Source organism: Macaca nemestrina, chromosome 9 (assembly GCF_043159975.1).
Source record: "Macaca nemestrina isolate mMacNem1 chromosome 9, mMacNem.hap1, whole genome shotgun sequence".
In the NCBI taxonomy this organism is placed as follows: domain Eukaryota; kingdom Metazoa; phylum Chordata; class Mammalia; order Primates; family Cercopithecidae; genus Macaca; species Macaca nemestrina.
The window spans coordinates 6,534,258-6,552,953 of NC_092133.1; the positions used below are offsets into that span (position 1 = coordinate 6,534,258).

The 18,696-nt window shown below is 46.5% G+C and overlaps 2 protein-coding genes across 5 annotated transcripts in view; one reads left to right on the plus strand and one right to left on the minus strand.

The window, feature by feature from the left end:
• LOC105470532 (dedicator of cytokinesis 1) overlaps window positions 1–18,696 on the minus strand; it is a 546,684-nt gene that overhangs the window by 246,124 nt on the left and 281,864 nt on the right. The window lies entirely within an intron of this gene.
• Window positions 10,094–18,696, plus strand: part of INSYN2A (inhibitory synaptic factor 2A) — a 61,073-nt gene continuing 52,470 nt past the window's right edge. For both annotated transcript variants that reach the window (XM_011722595.3, XM_024789390.2), the window contains exon 1: window positions 10,094–10,227. The gene's annotated coding sequence lies outside the window, so the exon portion shown is untranslated. The remainder of the gene's footprint in view (window positions 10,228–18,696) is intronic.

Genomic DNA, 18,696 nt, shown 5'->3' on the forward strand with positions numbered 1-18,696 from the left:
CATACTTGCATGTAAAGAGTTTGCTTAAAGTGTACTATACCCCTAGATGATAACTCTTTTAAAATAACTGACTCTATTCTGTATTCAAACAGAGAGATTATGCATGCTTGTCAAGAAATAAAGAATAGGGGAAGTCTATGGGAGACCGTTGCGTCTTACATGGTATATAGACATTTGTACTTTAACGGAGCTTATTTAAATTCATGGCAAACATCACCCTGTTTCAACACTTGTCATATGAATCGCAATTTAAGCTGATTTCACTTCAGTAATGTTTAAAAATGTCCTTTAAATACTAACAAAATATGTATTGTCATCGAAGAAGCAAAAGTCCAACAAGGAACTTTACACAGGCCTAATGTATGGAAGGGGAACATTTCTTCGTAAAACCACATGCTGTTTGCTGTGGCCACCTGCCTCCATCCACTTACGCCACCAAGAGTGGGTGGTTGCCAAACACGTGTCTGAGTTCAGCTTTAATCTGCTTACCCTATTTTCTCAGTAGAGGTTCTGTAAAATACCAAATCGAATGTATCATGCAACTCGCCCACCACAACAGAGACGGAACCTGGAAATCCCAGGGCTGAGAGACCCAGAGGATCAACCAGGCAGCCAGAAGCTGCACTCCTTTATCCATGCTGGAGTCGGAAGCCGAGAAAGCTCCAGAGTGAAAATGTTCATTAACACCCACGGACCAAAAAGGAAAGAGTCAATAACGTATGAATCTGAAGGTGAAGATGTTGGTTCTCTACCATTTTCATGGTGTGAATGAATCACAAGTCTTATTTTAAGGGACTCAAAAGTATCATGAGCAATTCCATGTGACACTATTTACTCTGGGGAAGGAAAAAATCAGTACCATTAAAATAAATTTCTTCATTGTCATATTTGAGTTCAGAGAAGAAAAAAAAATCAATAAATGTTATTTTCTATTAGAACTTAGGGGCATTCAGCTCAGATAGCCCAAGGCATGGTAATGAAAGGGTAACTTTATTGCTCATGGTCATCAAACAGAGCCAGGCCACCCACAGTCAAATGGGGAGGGTGACCGATCTGGAGGCGGGTCATAGGATAGCAAGTCACGTGCAACGATGGCTTGTCCAACAGGCCAAGAGCAGCCAGTGAGGGTAACGGCTATCATGGCCTCTCAAACCCACATTTACTTTTCTCACCTACTCAACCCTACGTGATCTTCTTCAATATTTAACAAATTCTGAAACAAATGTCTGGGATGCACACTGAAAACACAAATAAAATGAATTTAGGTTTCCTTTTAACTTTATACTGAGTAACAGATCTCTTGGACAATGCTACTTCACCTTTTGGGTGACTCAATTTCCAAATGCCCATCTCTATTTAAAAAAAAAAAAAAAAAAAAAAAAAGGCTGGGCACAGTGGCTCACGCCTGTGATCCCAGCACTTTGGGAGGCTGAGGCAAGCGGACTGCTTGAGGTCAGGAGTTCGAGACCAGCCTGGCCAACATGATGAAACCCCATCTCCACTAAAAATACAAAGATTAGCTAGGTGTGGTGGCGCACCCATGTAATCCCAGCTACTCAGCAGGCTGAGGCAGGAGAATGGCTTGAACCTGGCAGGTGAAGGCTGCAGTGAGCCAAGATCACATCACTGCACTCCAGCCTGGGTGACAGAGTGAGACTCCATCTCAAAACAAAACAAAACAGATTTTCATGTTTCTTTCTTGAATCCACAGAAACAGCCAATAACACAAATGGGAAAAAGCTCTGTAGGATTTGCCTCCCTTGCTTAAATAAGATGAATATTCTGGAATCTTAAGATCCTCCGTCTCCCCTCTCAATCGAGGAAGGTCTAGGAGATCACTCAGAGGCCTCCGTCCAGGCAAGGGGAAGGTGCCAGGGAGCTGTGACTGCCGAGATACAGGGATTTGGATGACGCCAGGAGCATTTGTACAACATTCTAGCCATACTGACTTTAAACTATGAACACCGAATTTTCTAAAAAGAGAAAAAAACATTAAGCAACATTTACAAGCAAAATTCCCTGTCTTTCTTTGAAACTCAAAAAAAAAAAAAAAAAAGAAATCAAAATTGTATAAGAAATGTCTTAAAATAAGTTTTTGATTTTTACTTTAACTTTAGTTAATGGACTAACATATGAGAACCCAGAAGTGAGGGGTGCACACACATTTAGAGTACGGCACAGCTGCAGAATGTGCCAAAGCACAAATTAGGTGAATTGGACATGGGGAGATCTGCAGCCCTACTGCAAAGTGCAATTAACGTGAAGACTGTTGAATTCTCCAAAGACTCAATAATATGAAAAAAAAATGTTTATGGAAAACATGGAATTGACCACCTCTGTGCCCTCAAAGGTCATCAAACATAACTAGAGATTTTTTTTTTTTATTTAATTCTGTACTTTTCCCATTTGGAGCTTGGTGTTTAAGAACAAAATGCTTACTTTGGGAGGCCGAGGCAGGCGGATCACAAGGTCAGGATATCGAGACCATCCTGGCTAACACGGTGAAACCCTGTCTCTACTAAAAATACAAAAAATCAGCCGGGCGTGGTGGCGGGTGCCTGTAGTCTCAGCTACTCAGGAGGCTGAGGCAGGAGAATGGCGTGAACCTGGGAGGTGGAGCTTGCAGTGATCCGAGATCGCCCCACTGCACTCCAGCCTGGGCTACAGAGCGAGATTCCATCTCAAAAAAAAAAAAAAAGAGCAAAATGCTTGCTTTCCAATGTTCAATAGCTTGCTATCACATCACCCATGAGCCATGCTACTAAATAAATACTTCTAAAGTCAGGTCGTCAATTCTTAGACCAAATTAGCAAAATAATTTATTGCACTGAGTGCATAAAATGTCAAGGGTAGGTAATTAGAATTATATGCAGTGTGTTAGTCATCTTTAAAAAAAATAAAAGCACATATCCTGTCCACTATGACTGAATCTCAGCAAATGACAGTACCAAAGAGGTGTTCAGGATAATCCAAAGGCCATGGTAATACGATGCCATTATACATGGCACCCTAAGGGTGTGAAGTAGCCTCTTGTGGTATAGATGGGATACGTATATTGTGATGAATCATTTTAATAGCTGTTATTCAACGAAGAAAACGTGATAATATCACTGAGATTATATTGGGAAAGCTTAGAGTGCTATCGAAATGCAAAATGATTTGGGTATATTGCTGTTCCAGTGCCTGTTTTTATTTCAAAGTGTAACTAACACAGTGAGATGATGAGGGGCGGCTAATGACGACAAAAGAATGCTGGTCAAAGCTACTCTCCAGCCAGACAGGATGCAGCGTCAGCTTCCTGAGAGCCTGGCAGGAGCAGCTGGCATTTTTGGTCAGAATCTGTCCTCTGGTTGCATCAGACAGAACTGGATTTCAATCCAGGCTCCACCCCTTCCTAGCTGTGTGACCTTGGAGGATCATTTACGTTCTCTGATCCACATCTGTGGAGAGACTTTAACAATGTCACACTCATGGTTATCTGGTAAGAACCAATGTATATAACCCACAATGTACCGAGTACCTGGCACCCTGGAGGTGCACAGCCGAAGTGGAGCATCATTCTCATCAAAGTCTCATATTCAGTCAGGGCTTGGGGAAGGAAAAAAGCAGAACAAAGGGGCTTCCATTTTCCTTGCATTCTCCTCTACCCCATCCCCGTTCCATGCCTGTGGAACCTGAGGTGGGGATGGAGGGCAAACGAGAAGTTCCTACACCACCCAGCTGGGAGAAGACTCCAGGTCCCCCTGCAGCGGCTCCCTAAAGAAAAGCTTTCTGTGCACCAGGGCAGAAGGCCTGGGAAGGGCGGCCAGTAGTTCCAGCACCAGTACAGAGTGCTGGTAGGCTGGAAGCTCAAGTGTGAAATCCATTCTTACCCCTCTTACCCCTTCCTGTCCTAGTTCTTTTTTTTTTTGGGTTGGGTGGGTGGGGAGACAGAGGCTCGCTATGTTGGCCAGGCTGAAATATCGTGGCATGGTCTTGCCTCACTGCAACCTTCACCTCTCAGGTTCAAGTGATTCTACGGCCTCAGCCTCCCGAGTAGCTGGGATTATAGGCATGCACCGCTATGCCTGGCTAATTTTCCTACTTTTAGCAGAGACAAAGTTCCACCATGTTGGCCAGGCTGGTCTCGAATTCCTGAGCTCAAGCAATCTGCCCGCCTTGGCCTCCCAAAGTGCTCGGATTACAGGCGTAAGCGCCTGGACCCTTCCTGCCCTAGTTCTGATCAGAAGTGTCACTTTCTGTCGTGGGCATGTAAGCCGCTTTATGAGAAGGTGGCTTCAGCAGGCTCAATGAGACTAGTGGCCTTACCAGCAAGGATTAAGACAAGCCCATTGAGCCACCTACCTGTGCTGAAGAGGTTGGCTCCCCAGTGATGAGAACGGGATAGTAAGAAACCCTATGGAAACTAGCACCCAAGACTGACCAAATAAAGGTCAACAAAATAAAGGGTTTCTGTTTCATTCCTCAGGAGTCCACCTAAAAGAAAGGAGAGACTGCAGTTGGGAGGGGAAAGCCTTGGGGTTTGCTCAGAGCCCTGAAAATGAGGGATTGTGAGGGGAGAAGGGAGAGGCAGAGTGCATGCCTACTCTTCCTTACTCCTGTACATCACTGCCTCGGTTGTACGGAGCATCAAAAAAAAAAAAAAAAAAAAAAAACACCTAGAGCCACTTCACTCTCTTTCAAAAGGAAAACCTCCCGTTTCTGTAGATAAATTACATTCACAATGATGCATCATAGAAAGCCAGGGATGTCAACTAGTCCTCACGATGCTCAGGTTTTCCAAAACAAATGTGTATTTCAGGCCAATAAACCATCTCTAGTTTCTTAACACGAAAGGAAAAGAAGGCCAGAGGAGTGGCATGTCCCTGGAACATGAACCAGCACTTCAGAAGCAGTTCTGGTTCCCACCAGCAGGAAACACGGCTCGGCTGCCAGGACAGTGGAAGAGCCATGGGCAAGGGGCTTTAAACAAAGTGAGACTCTTAAACCAGAAATAAGCCCAGAAAGAGGAGAGTAAAGGCTCAAGCAGAATATGACAAGGGGAATGATGCAGAAAGCCTTCCTGCAGGGCTCGGCAGAAAAGAAGGCCCCACTGGGGCACCCTTGAGCATTGTGTCTGTCTTGTTCTTGAAAGGCAAGGCTAAAGTGTCCCCAAGTGATTGATTTCGACCCTACAGGTCTAAGGCGATAGGAGTTACTCTTCCCTTGCAGGCATTGAGCACTGGCTGATCTGCGACCACAGCTTCTGAACTGACAGGTGGAACCTGCCCATGACAGACTTAGGTTGGGCTCATCTAAGAGTCTCTCTGGAATATGAAGATGTCAGAGGCGTTCGAACCACAGCGACTCCATTTTGAGTGAAGACTAGGGAAATGAGGCTGAGACTTCCTGGGCTGCATTCTTAGAAAGTTAGGCATTCCTCACCTCTAGATGGTTAAGGTTAAGGGAACACAATGATGATGTTTACTAAACAGACCCAGACTTAGGAGTGTCCTAATATCCAGACATCTTGAGAACAAAGGCATTCCTAATTTTACTGTAAAAATAATAATATCCGGCGCAGTGGCTCACGCCTGTAATCTTAGCACTTTGGGAGGCGGAGATGGGGGGACAGCCTGAGCTGAGGAGTTGGAGACCAGCCTGGGCAACATGGTGAAACCTCATTTCTACTAAAATACAAAAAACCAGGCAGGCAGGGTTACGGGCGCCTGTAATCCCAGCTACTCAGGAGGCTGAGGCACGAGAATTGCTTGAACATGGGAGATAGAGGTTGCAGTGAGCTGACATCACACCACTCTAGCCTGGGCAACAAAGCAAAACTCTGTCTCCAAAAACAAAAACAAAAACAGATAATACCGATTCTTGCAAAATATTGTAATTCAGAAATTTAATCCTTTATCACAAATCCTTGTAGCAAAGCAGAGCTCCCCATATATATGAGTATTGTATCTAGGCTGGACGCGTTCCTCCTCTTACTTTTGGGAATGTCCCACTCTGTCTATGGAGTAGCTGTTCTTTCACTACTTTATTCTCTTAATAAACTTGCCTTCACTTTGTACTGCGGAATCGCCCTGAATTCTTTCTTGTGTGAGATCCAAGAACCCTCTCTTGGGACCTGGATTGGGACCCGTTTCATGTAACAAAGATACGGGAAAGAAAAATTCATGTCCATGGTGAACTCTGTCGTAGCCACATCAGACAGTTGGAAGGGCAGGCGTTTCATCGGCAGCCTCCTAAAGAAGGAAGTTCTGCTGTGCAGCTAAACCGGAAGGCTCCTCTTCGGCAGCTGCTAGTTTGGAGACACTTCTCTCTTCTCCTGCCTTGCACACTGGAGAGGATACAGGTTAATCGCACTGACAGATATGCTGGATCATTGAGAGGTGAGGGTTATTGGGGAGCATTCATGTGGACACTGCAATGACACAGTGATGACGCTCAGACAAATGGGGTCACACTGAGACAGGAAACATCTCCATGAATTTCTATATATGTGGAAAACTGCATAAGCAACTAGTGTAAGAGACAGAACGATCCAGCACCACTGAAGGTGCTGTGGTTCTGGGCAAGGAGTGTGCCTCAAAGGTAATCCCCATTCTGATATTTCCCACCATCAGTAATTTTGTCACATTCTTGGACTTCATCTAAATGGAATCATGTCATAAACACTGGGTGTCTGGCTTCCTTTGATCTGCACCTTTGTAAAAGTCCTCCACGCATGCAATCAGCAGTCAGTGCTTTTGGATTGCTGTCTAGTATTCCACTATATGAAGAACCAATAAATCTTTATCTCCTGTTGATTGGTATTTGGATTATTTCCAGTTTGGAACAGACATAGATAAACCTGTTATGAACATTCTTGAACATCTTTGACTTGTATATTCTTGACTTTTTATGTGGAAACTGAGACCTCAAACTTACTATACCATAGAGGTGGAATTCCAGCAATTCTCTGTACAACCCCTGCACAATTCCAAGAAGAAGGCAAAAGAAGAGAGACTTGGATATTTTGCTTAGTTAGCTGTCTTGAACTTTCCTTTATTTTTATTCCTCTGCTTTTAGGAAATCCCACTTGAAAAGTTGCTATTTTCTCCTTTGCAAGTCTATCTTTTTCAACAAAAATCTTAAGCAAAATATAAAAAGCCAATACCAATTGATTCCTAAAATGAATCTTTCTATCAAGTTTCACTTTTTTTTTTCCTGAGGAAGCTGAGCATATTGACTCATTCTAGACCCTAAAAATAAGCCTACATCCCATCTATTAAAAAAAAATGCAATAGGGATCCGTGGGCAGAACGATGACTGAAACTCCCTTCTCCCCAGCCAGCCCCCAGCATGATGCCTGCCTTAAAGTCTGGAGCATGCTGACACACACCTCACCCATGTGGAATATCTCTCCGAGTCAAAGGTATGGTGAGGCAAATTTTCATCAATATTTTGATTTGTGATGCTGAAGACATGTACTTAAGTAATATAATATGTAAATCGTTTCTTCAAAACAAAAGAAGGGATGCCAATGATTTTAATAGACTTAGCAAAACAACTGTAAGTCTACTAGACAATTGAACAACTCTAAGCAGTCTTGATCATGCTACAAAGTTCTATTATACTCTCTTCTTCATATAAGTGGATTTTCTAACCTGCCAATTACGGCTTTCCATTTTCTTCCTGGAGTTATACATCATGCGAATCTCAGATAGCACTGTCCTTGGAGTTGTTTTCTTGCCAGCTCACAGTGCCACCTGTGGCTGAGCTCTGCCTTGCTGTGCATGCATTTATGTTGACCCGTTTTCACTCTTGGCCCCGGAAAACTTCAGCCTTCTGATACTATCAGCCCAATGCCCATGTTTCCTGGCAGCTTTATTTACAGTCACGTTTAAAAGACGGAAGGCAGATTTCAATTTTATGGACTGCTAATAAAGTAAGATTTACAGAAGTTCCCCAGACCGCTGGGAAAATTGCTGGAGCCCGCAGGTGCAACAGCACATCCCCAAGGGAACATGCTGGAGAGTGGCATCTTCTCCTATCTAGTTTTAAACGTCCCCAAGTCCTATACATTCCCTTTCCTGGCCCCTTCCAGGCAGAAGAGGGGACTGCAGTTTCCAACTGCTCACACAGAATTAAGCATCTCTTTCCAGCCAGCTCCCAACAGCCTCCCTGGTAAGCTAGAAAATCGGGCTTGGGGGATCTGAGTTAAGAGGGACAACAAGAAGAGTGAGGTGGGCAGAGTTTGGATCCACAGGCTAAGGACTCCTGTCCTGAGCATATCTGGATCCCCAAGGCTGGCAAAATTGTATCCCAAAGGATGCTGCAGGGTAAGAGGGAAACAGACGACATTTTAGATTTTTTTTTCTTCTGGAATGCCTGGACACACTGCCCAAAGTATTCACAGACAAATAAGGTATTTCGTATAAAGCCATTTACAAAAAAACCGACACTCTATAAGGCAGTGCTAGGCTCAGTTCAGCTCAGTGAACAAGGATGGAGTGATGGCTTGGCCAGAGGCACAGAGCTGGTGCTAGGTGCAGGGACTCAGGGATATACAGGCAAAGAGGTCTCACTGCCCACTGATGTGTCTGGAGAGGTACGTGGGTGAAAGGACTTAGCACTTGTCCTCCCAATTTACTCTCTGTAGCCTGTCCCTTCCCTGGGGTCCACCACTTTTCTGTCCTTTCCTGAGAAATAGACTAATACATGTGGCTACTTACATTTTACTTTACGTTCTAGGAGCAAATCCAGGGGGCCAGGAGCCCTGCACTCGGCTGGCTGCTTAGTCCCTGGCCCAGGCCCCAGGGCCTACCAGGCATCAGAGGGACCCCTGGGTCTGCTGCCCTGAGCTCAGAACACCCAATACTCTTTGGTGGGTGGGAAATTAAGGGTGGGGATAGCTCCTTGGCATCCTAGGTCATTTCCTCCCCAAGAGACTTCTACTCTGCCCCAAAGGAACTCAGCCTCTGCGCTCTGTGGCTTCTGCTGGTGGAGAGTGTGTGCTCTGGAGGGAGTAGGGTTCTTGGCTAGGAGTGGCAGTGGCGCTGGCTCTGGAGTGTCCCTAAATGTCAGCATGCAACATTATCAGGCAAGTCCTCCCACTTCATTCCTCAGGCCACTCATAGGACTTCCTGTCCCCTTGTAGAGGGGCTGACACCAGGCTGGAGCCTGCACTGAAGGGATCCCCGAACCCCTGCTTCTACAAGGCACCATACGCAGGTGAGGGGCCAGGCAGGTACACGACCCGCACCCTTTGCGCCTGGCTTCCCAAAGCTCGGCCGTGCCATGCCGGCTGGCACAGCACACAGCCATGCAGCAGGGTCCCCAGCCACCCCTCAATCCCTGAGAGAACACACAGAGTCCCCCGGCCTCCAGCTGCTCCGGAGGCGGCTCCAGGGTAGACTCAACAAGTTCCCGGGCCATGCAGCGCCGCCTGCAGCCCAGAAACCCGGAGGACGCGCTGTGGTGGAGCCCCGCGCGCAGGCGGCAGCCGGCGGCAGCTCCTTCCACCACCTCCTCCTCCACCTCCTCTCCTCCTCCTCCTCCTTCAGCTCCCGCGGCGGTGGGAGGGGGCTCCTCCACTCCCTCCCTATCCCCCACCCCAGGCACGCGGCCCGGCCCGGCCCCGCGCCGCCCCCGCCCCACCCCCGCCCCGCGGGGCCCGGGGCTCCGCCCGCCTCGGTGCCAGCCGGGCGCACAGGCAGCAGGCGCGGGGCGCCCTCGCCTCTAGCCGCCAGGCTCCGCGGAGTAGCTGGGACCTGGAGCAGCGGCAAGGACTTCCCTCCTGCTCCCTCCCCCGCCCCGCCCCCGCCTCCTGGCCCTGGCTCTGAGATCTCGCTGAAGACAATTGCAGTAAATGAGGACATCGGAGGAGCGCGAAGCCGGGTGGCTGTGGCTGGCTCCGCCACGCCGCGAGCAAGCGAGCGCGCGGGCGTCCCCGGAGCCGGCCGAGCCGCTGTCTCCCCGCGCGCATCACTAAGCGGGGCCAGAGGGACGCGAGCTGCGGCGCGGGGGCCCGCCGGTCCAGGAGGGCCGGGCCGGCGGCGGTGGAGGGGGCGGGCAGCAGGCGCGCAGCCGGCCAAGTCCCCGGAGCCGAGCCTTCCTCCGCGCGAGCCCGGTGAGTCTGGCCGCGGATGCCCTGCCCGAAGTGCTCCGTGCCGCGCCAGGCTTGCCAGGGTCCGCGGCGAGACATGCCCGAGCCAGGCGCTGCACCGACCTCGACTTATCTGTAAGCAGCGGAAGGTAAGCGGAGCCCCAAGTGCCCTCCTCCCGCACCCCCGCGCCCGTCGTACTTGGCCGCGGGCAGAGCACCGCTCGGACAGGCGCCCACCCCGACTCCGGCGAACGCACTCGCCCCCAAACCGGCCTGGCCGGAGACTCGGCGGCTCCCGGGGCCGGGACACCCCGGAGCAGCCGGTAGTGGACCCTGCGCGGGCGCAGGTGGGGGGCGAGGTTATGCAACTGGATCTGACGCGGCCGGGTCACCGAGGGGCGTCTGGCAACTTTGGTGACACCAGCGAGGAGCGGGGCTGCGCCTCTGCGATGTCGGTTCCAGACAAACGCCACAGCTTCCTGAGCGCCCGACAGCCTTAGCCAGGCAGAACTGGGGGATCCGGGGGCGGCCGTCTCCCATGAACATTTCGAGGCTTTTAAGTATTTTCCAAACTAAAGCGCCCTGGAAAGTACGGCTGATTAACTTCGGGGGGGATGAGTTGGAGCAGAAGGGCCCTGACGCCAGCCGTTGAGGAGAAGCGCGAGCAGCAGTGAAGGCAGATGCCCACGTGAAATGCCAGTCTCCACCACTCCCTGGGGTTGGCACCTTCCCTGGGCTGCGGGCTGGGGTCGGTGCCCGCGGGGCTTCTGGGTGCCTGGCATCCCGAGTCAGACCAGAACAGGCGTGGGAAACCAACCAATGCTGCAGACCTAAGACAGGGCGAGCTGGCGGGCGAGGGCAGGAGGAAGGAGGGAGCTCGCGGGCAGCCCTGGGCCGGGGCAGCGCCTGGAGCCCAAAGTCAAGAGCGAGAGCCTGCATCTTGCTGGTTCATGCTCAGGGCTCCAGGCTGACGTCCCCACTGCTTGGATAAAGAGCCGCTCCCTGTGACCTCAGCATTCTACTACCCAAAAATATGCCACAGGGAGAGGGAGCCAGTGATAAGGAGATGCCAGGAGTGGGGGAGGAGAGGTGCCTCTGGAGTAAATAGGAGAGAAAATGGGTGCGTTTTGCTTATCTACAGCCCAGGGCTCCTGCCCAGACCCCTCTCCTGCTGTTGGTCTGTGCTGGGGGGCTGGATACGCTCTGGGCCCCTGCACCAGAAGCAGCGGTGAAGGAGTTTACTTTGACCTTGTCTGCTTAGGCACTGAAATTCTGCGGAAGCATCCCGAGGTGAAACTGCAAGAGTGGGAAGGAACTTTGGGGGAGCCCTGCCTTGGCTGGGAAGCCAAGCGATCATTTCAGAAGACTACAGCTCAGGCTAGCACAGGGTAGACGTCTGTGCACTTGAGCGCTTTCCCCTGAACGAGGACTTGCTAGAGGGTTACCTTTCCATATCTCAGTGGGGGGACTGTCAGGGTGACTGCGCTGGCTGGGGTCTTGATTAAAAAAATACCACTCACAAGACCCGGGCCATGCCCAGAGTAGTACATAGGTGAAAATGATATAACCCTTATTAAGCTTACACTACAGCAGGTTACCGTCATTTCACCATGCAGAGGCGAAAAGTGCTGGTTTTTACTATTCCCCCACACTGTGCTGTTTCTTACATTCATATCCTGTTGAATATTACTTTCCAAAGTTCATATTTATCTTTGCAATTTTTTTGCAAGAATGATTAGCAAACATGCATGGGGGCTCAAAGGAAAAATGGAAGTCCTGCCATCTGCATGCCTCACCAGATATTAATCATTTACTATCCATGTTTACTACTTACATTAGATGGCACTGCTCCTCACGATGGTTTTATTAGAGGCGCATTTGGTGAAGGGAAAAAAAAGTCTAGCACAGCTATCACTAATTGCGTGATTTTGCATAAATTACGTTAGCCATGGAGAGTTTTGTTTTCTTCACTAAATTCATCATTTTGTTTAAAAGATTGAAAATTCAGTTTAATTTCTTTAGCTAAATGAAAGACTCTTTCTTAAAGACAGGATGTCCTTGAAAAGCTAAATATGTCTTTAAACTTACTACAGTTGCCACGACTTTGTATTTTATCATTGTGATTAAGACTTTGAGCTTTTACGTAAGTCAGGCCCTTTACCCTATTAAGAAACAGAACTACTGGTTCAGAAATAGGCTAACAAGGCAAAAGCTGGGGAGCTCCACGTCTGCACAATGAGATTTCTGCAAGCTCTACGGGAGGCTGGGTACTCTATTACTCTGTTTACTTTGGGGGCTTCTCTGTTTTGCCAGTTATTTTCCCCTGTGACAGGAAAGGGAATTTTTGTGTTTTGTTTCTCCCTCTGTAGGGAAATTTTTTTAAATAAATCAATAAATAAGAGAAAGACTTATACGTGAAAGGCATTCATCTACAAGGAAGACTCCTACACATTGAAATAAGCAGTCCAAAAATCAAAATGATTCTCAGAAATAACAATGGATCGAAGCAGAGCGACAGGACAAACCCGTTCATGTAGACATTTGTATTCTCTTGTTTGCACCCAGCCATGGCTATCTCATTTAGAGACACAACTACTGAACTCTGGAATATGAGAAGCAGGTGACTTACGCTTCTCAGAGACTCATGATACAGAAACGGTCACAGCTACATCCCAAAGCAGCAGCTCTGTGGTCAGAAATTTACATAGGAGGGCAGTGACAGGTTCACCAGGGATTTTAATGCTTGTGAAGGATGCTGTTTAACCCGTCCATAGCACCCAAGAAGCTCAGTTGGGAAGGCTGGCAAATTCTACATACCTGAGGCAAACCACTGTCATTCTGGGAACGTGAGGTCATAAAAACTCCCCAGATAAAACCAGTGTCATCATCATTTTTAATAGTCCTTCATAAATGTGAAGCGCCACATCCCCTCCCCACCATAATTCCACTGGTTGGAGACCTACATTCCCCAACCAGAAATTAGCTGGCATGATTTATGAAGCAGATCTTCTTCTGTCTCCTCACATATTTGATTTTAATATTTCATAACATTATGGAGTGACTTCAGTATTTTAAAGCAAAATTTAATATGATTGATACTACATGACGACACTTTCATTACCATGAAACTCTCATACAAACATTGAGAGAAGTCTTTATCAAATACCGGAGCTAACCTATGATATGTATGTAGTGAAACTTCATGACTTTCAATCAGTTTATTTAACATGTACATTGTTCTTATACATTAAGGACAGAATACAGACTTGCAGGAACCAAACTACAGGGCCCCTGACAGGATTGCTGTAAACAAGTTGTTTGGACAATGTCTTGTGTTAAGCACTAAGCCATGAAAGTATAGGTTTGAACCTTTGGACCATGTGTGATAATGTGTCTGTTTCAGATCCTGAAGGCACTAACTAAGGTATTTCCAGGCAACCAAGGATCTTAGCTCTCACACTGAGAAAAACCATAACTTCAGAGACATTTCCTGGTTCCAAATTCAAGTCCTTTCAGAGAACCCTGTACTGTAAGTCACAGGATATTCAGTGTGCATCTGAGTCATATGTGCTTTAAACATTATTCAAACCATCATGAATGGGTTGAGGGACTTTGAGGTGTACAAAGATGTCACCAGATGACAAATCACTATCTGAATAAATACAAAACATTCTAACTTGACAACTGCGTCTCTTTCTGCTGGGTATATATTCCCAGCTCTAACTGGGCCTGAGAGAAAATTAACTTGAATGGAGAATAGCAGATATTAGGGATAAGCAGGAATTATGATTCCAAATTATAAACCTTTTGGCTAACAACATATTTCAAAGGGATTTGGAAATAACTCTCCCCAAAGTCATTATTTGTGAATATTTATTTTATAGAGCACTGAACTGTTTATTCAAAGTATTGCACATCCATAGACATGTTCCTTTTCCCACCCTATCCTGCTATTAGGAAGTTTGAGCAAAAAAAAAGAAAAGAAAGAGATTCTTGCATCTCTGCATACCGTACATTCATATGAATTATACTACTCTATCCAAAAGAATGGTAAAGAAACAAACAAACAAACAAACAAACCCAGCATATCAAAATGCTTGTTGAAGTTTATATTCTACTTAATATGGAAAATTCCAATTCAGTCCTTACTAATCTAGCTTTGGCCATGAAATGAAATGCAGTAAACTACAGCATATGAGAGACATGGGAAGGAGGCTACGGAATGCTGAAAACACTACACGCAGCCTTGCAGATAAAAGTTGCTCTCACTCCATCTCAGTAGAGATGATCACAGCTATATCCCAAAGCAGGGGTTCCATGGACAGGCACATCCCAGAGAGAAAGAGGAGAAAGCACAGCTGATGGCATGAGGGCCTTCTGACAGCTGTTCAGTTGAGGAAGCAGCAAGGGGCTATGTCATACTCATGCCAACCTTAATGAAATTGAGTAGTCTTTGTGTTTCTAGGTCATTCCACTGGTGATGTGGGATCCCCCACCCTTGTTCTTCTCTAGGAAGGATCTTGTATTTGTCAACTGCCCTTCTTAATGTTTTTTAAAATCTCTTCTATATGTACTTAGTGGTTAGATTTTAGATAACTCTTACGACCTGCATTTTGTACAGTGAAATCTGCTTATTTTTGTAGTAAGCGATTTTACTATCCTTAAAACTGTAGCAAAGATATAAAACCTGGGATTTTTAAATGGGGCAAGCATAGGGAAGGTAGATGGATATGCGGATGGCTTTGTTCAGAGAGGACTTCTGATTTGTGGATATGTACTGAGCTGTTGCAGCAGTGGCCAAGGCAATGTGTAAGGTGTTACAAGACCAAGTGGGGGGACTCCAAGAAGCTCCAGTCCAGGAGGAGAGGAGGTGGTGGCAAGAAGTGGCAGGAGCCTAAAGACTCCCAGGAAGAATCAGGATAGGAGATTACAGGCAGAGAGTGATGCCCTGGCTGACTTCATGGGTGATGCTTGAGACTGGACTCCTGAGCCCAGCAGACATTAGTCCTGGAGCTTAAGCCAAGTGGGAGGGTGCTCAGGGCTACAGACTTGTATGGTCAGAGTGAGAAGTGACATTTGGCAAAGGTTGAGGTGCTGGGATCAGAGAGTAGAGGCACAGTTTGGAGTCAGTTTGAGGAGGAACCAGCAGAGCAGGAGGGTCCTCTGTTGATGTTTTAAACAAGAACATATATTCTCAGAAGATTAAGACGGTATAACTGGAGGTGAACCAGAAGAGAGGAGTTGGAGACCAGTTGAGAAGGTGTCACAGGTGCAAATGAGCCAGTCCCAGTAGCACTGGGAAGTAAGTTAGGGGACAGCTATGAGAAAAACCTTTTGGCAGGCAAGTCTTTGTAATGTGGCAAGATAGAAAGAAGGGACTAAAGATGCTACCCAAGGCCAGCAAGGCGGTGGGGGATTTTAATGGAAACAGAAGTCTGCGAGCCAGCAGGACCTGGGGAAAAGATAGGATTTCTATTAAATATCTGAGTGTGAATTTTCAACTGGAAATACTATTTTAAAAAACAACATTTTCATTATTTCTTACCTCCTAGAATGTCCAAGAGAAATACTTTCAAATGGGAGGAAAATGGACGAAGCGATTCACAACTCAAAACCTTAAATGACTAAGCATAGTACTGTCTATAACAGGTGCTTAGTAAATATTTAATGAGGCTACTAACACAAACCTAGTCAGTGATTTTGCTGCCCACTCAGGAAATCCTAATTGGGAAATAACTGTTTTCTTCCATTTCCAATTGTAACTTTTTGTGTAGTAGGAATTAAAGGAAACACCATGAGAAGGCAGTAAAGAGGAAGGCGACTTCCAGGGCTGAGCAGTCCTGACGTCCGGCCATGCAGTGTTTAGAAAAGAAAAAAGCACCAAAGGGTTGGGTTCTTTACCACCAAACTCAACCTTGGCAATTCCTTTGGTGAAAATTCAATTGGGTAGAAGTTGAGTTTTTAGAGAAAGAATGTCTTTGGATTTAGCGACCTAGTATTAGGGTAAAAGAAGCAAACGAGGAGAATTGAGAAAATGCATCTCACTGCAGTCAGATAAATTAATGTTCTTCTAACCCAAATGCTGACATTTTGGGTTAAAAAGAGTTTTCACCGGAACTCACCAAAAAAACTGGAGAGTTCATTGGGCCAGCATGAGAGAACGAGATGTCTGTCTCTCAGCCTTAACCTCACATCTCAATTTGACGTCGTGACTTCAACTCCATTGATCTCTGTGCCAGACCCACCAATTTCTCATTTTAAAAACCAATAAGAGTACTGCATAAAGATTATTTTTGTCTTTTTCCCTTGCGTAAATCACATTGCACAGTGTCCACTTAACCATGCACTTGAGACTCCCATAGCTTAGATAATGTGCCATGTGCAAACGTAGTGTGTGAAATTAAAGGAATGCTGAAAATACGTTTTTCACTTTCAACCCATATTTTTCATTTGACTTCTTGCCCAATGATAACTGCATTTCTCAATTAGTTACTTTTCTTGTTTTAATGGTAGTTGTTAGCTCAGTGGGTTCACTGAAGTCATTCACATCCTCATTTAATTTGTTTTGCACTTGCTATTTACATTTTAGTCTCGCTGTATAATATTTATTCTGAATATATATCTACTTTATTTATTGTGTCTATCAGATTTATCCATGTGGCAAAAACACCCAGGGTGAGGCTGAATTACAGAAGTTAGCAGGTGGCTGGACAGTGGACGCTCAGACAGAGTGCCCTGGCTCATTGACAGGGTTGGCCCCACAATGTACTGGGCAGGTCAGCTACTGAGTGAGTGGCAGAGACTGGACCCCAACTCACTCCTGGTAATTATTTAAATTACACACGGAAGCATCAGTTCTAACTCTGTATCTGAAGAGTCAGTGAGAGTGACCACTGGCAAATGCAGCTTTAAAGTATAACTCTAAGCCAACCGTACAGTTTTTAATCAGCCAGTTAAGGTTGGAACCTTCTGGCGGTGATTCTCAAGCTTGTGTCTCTTAGGTCCTGGGTCCGGTGTCATCCACATGCACAACACATCCCGAGGTGTGCTGTCTTTGTGCACATCCACCTCACCACCAGGGCCGTGTACTGAGCGCTTCCTAGGAGCCGACCTCCTAAGCCCTGACCCAGCTCACAGGGAAGTGCAGTGTGGTGGCGAGAGAAGAGGCTCCAGGCCAGGCTATCCTCCTTTGCCCTCCTCGCTCTGCCAGTAACTATCTGTGTGACCGTGGGCACGTGACTCCACTACCTGTGCCTCGGTTTCCCCATCTTTATTAAAAATAGTAATTTCTCCTTCAGAGGGTGTTTGGAGAATGAAAAGTTCAGACATACACAAAGCACAGAACGGTACCTAGCCTGTGTTGAGTGTTACACACAAGTGTTACCTTTTCTTATCTTTGCTCTCCCAGGTTAGATCACTTGCCTAGAGTTCTGGGCTATTAAGTGGAGGGGAAGTGCCAGAACTCAAAACCAAGCAGGTGGTCTCAAAGCCCCAGTTCTTAGGGACTACGGCCAGATATTAACCATGTTAGCAAACCACGGCAGCATGGGCAGACCTCGAGCACCCCCTCTCCAATGTAGAAAATCCAAAGTTATTCACTGTGCCAAGACTGTCAATGTACGAACGACTGGTCTCAAACCCCAGATCCACGGCTAAAAAGAGCTGCCCCAAGCCATTGAATTCCTAGAAGGGAACAGAATTCTAAATGTTTTGCATCTCCAATCAGAAATATTTAAAAATAAAAAGTGTGAATATGCCCTATTCCTACTATGGGTCTGCTCTGTTACAATTTACTTGGAATTTGCCATCCCATAATTAATGGATGTTGTGAAAGACCTGGATTTTCAACCATGACAATGACTGGCCACTAGCTACCTCCTCTGTGGAATATGAATCCACCCTGTCTGTCGGTGCACAGCACAGCCCAGCCAGGCCAAGGCACAGACACTCTGTGAGCCTGTGTGGGATCTGCTAGTGATCATCTCAACACCTGGCTGATGTCTAGGTTTATTCCAGAGAAAAATGGAAGGGGCCCGTCTTCCCTGCTCCCTTGTGACATTCACTCATTCATTAAGCCCTTCATTCAATCAATATTTCTGGGTACTTTTTATATACCACAAGCTTCTCTAAGCTTTGGGGATACAGCAGGAAATAGAAGACAACAAGGGATGAAAAAGATAAAGGAAGAAGGCCAGTAGTTCTTTATCATGGGGACATTATTAAAATTATGTGAGGTGTTTAAAACAAAAAGTGGTACCCAGTCTCCATCCTCCAGAAGTTCTGATTTGCCTGGACTGGGGTAGAGACCAATATGCTTTTTCCTTCTTTCTTCTCCTTGTTTTGAATGGATTAACTTCCTGGCCTCCAAGTGTGGCCTTTGAGGGTGCCAGGCTGAGGGAATAGAGCCCTTAAGGAAAAATGTGTGTTTACCTCCTTCCTGTGGGAGGACAGCCACCCCCTGGATTTTCTTCTATGTAGCAGGAAATGCTCTCTTTAAAAATTCACACACAAAAACAAAAACCAAAAAAACTTACAAAAGGTTCCATTTCATCCACACCTATGCTCTCCTCCAAAGCTTCAAGAAGGCCGAAGCATACAGGGGTCATGTGAGGTTTTGG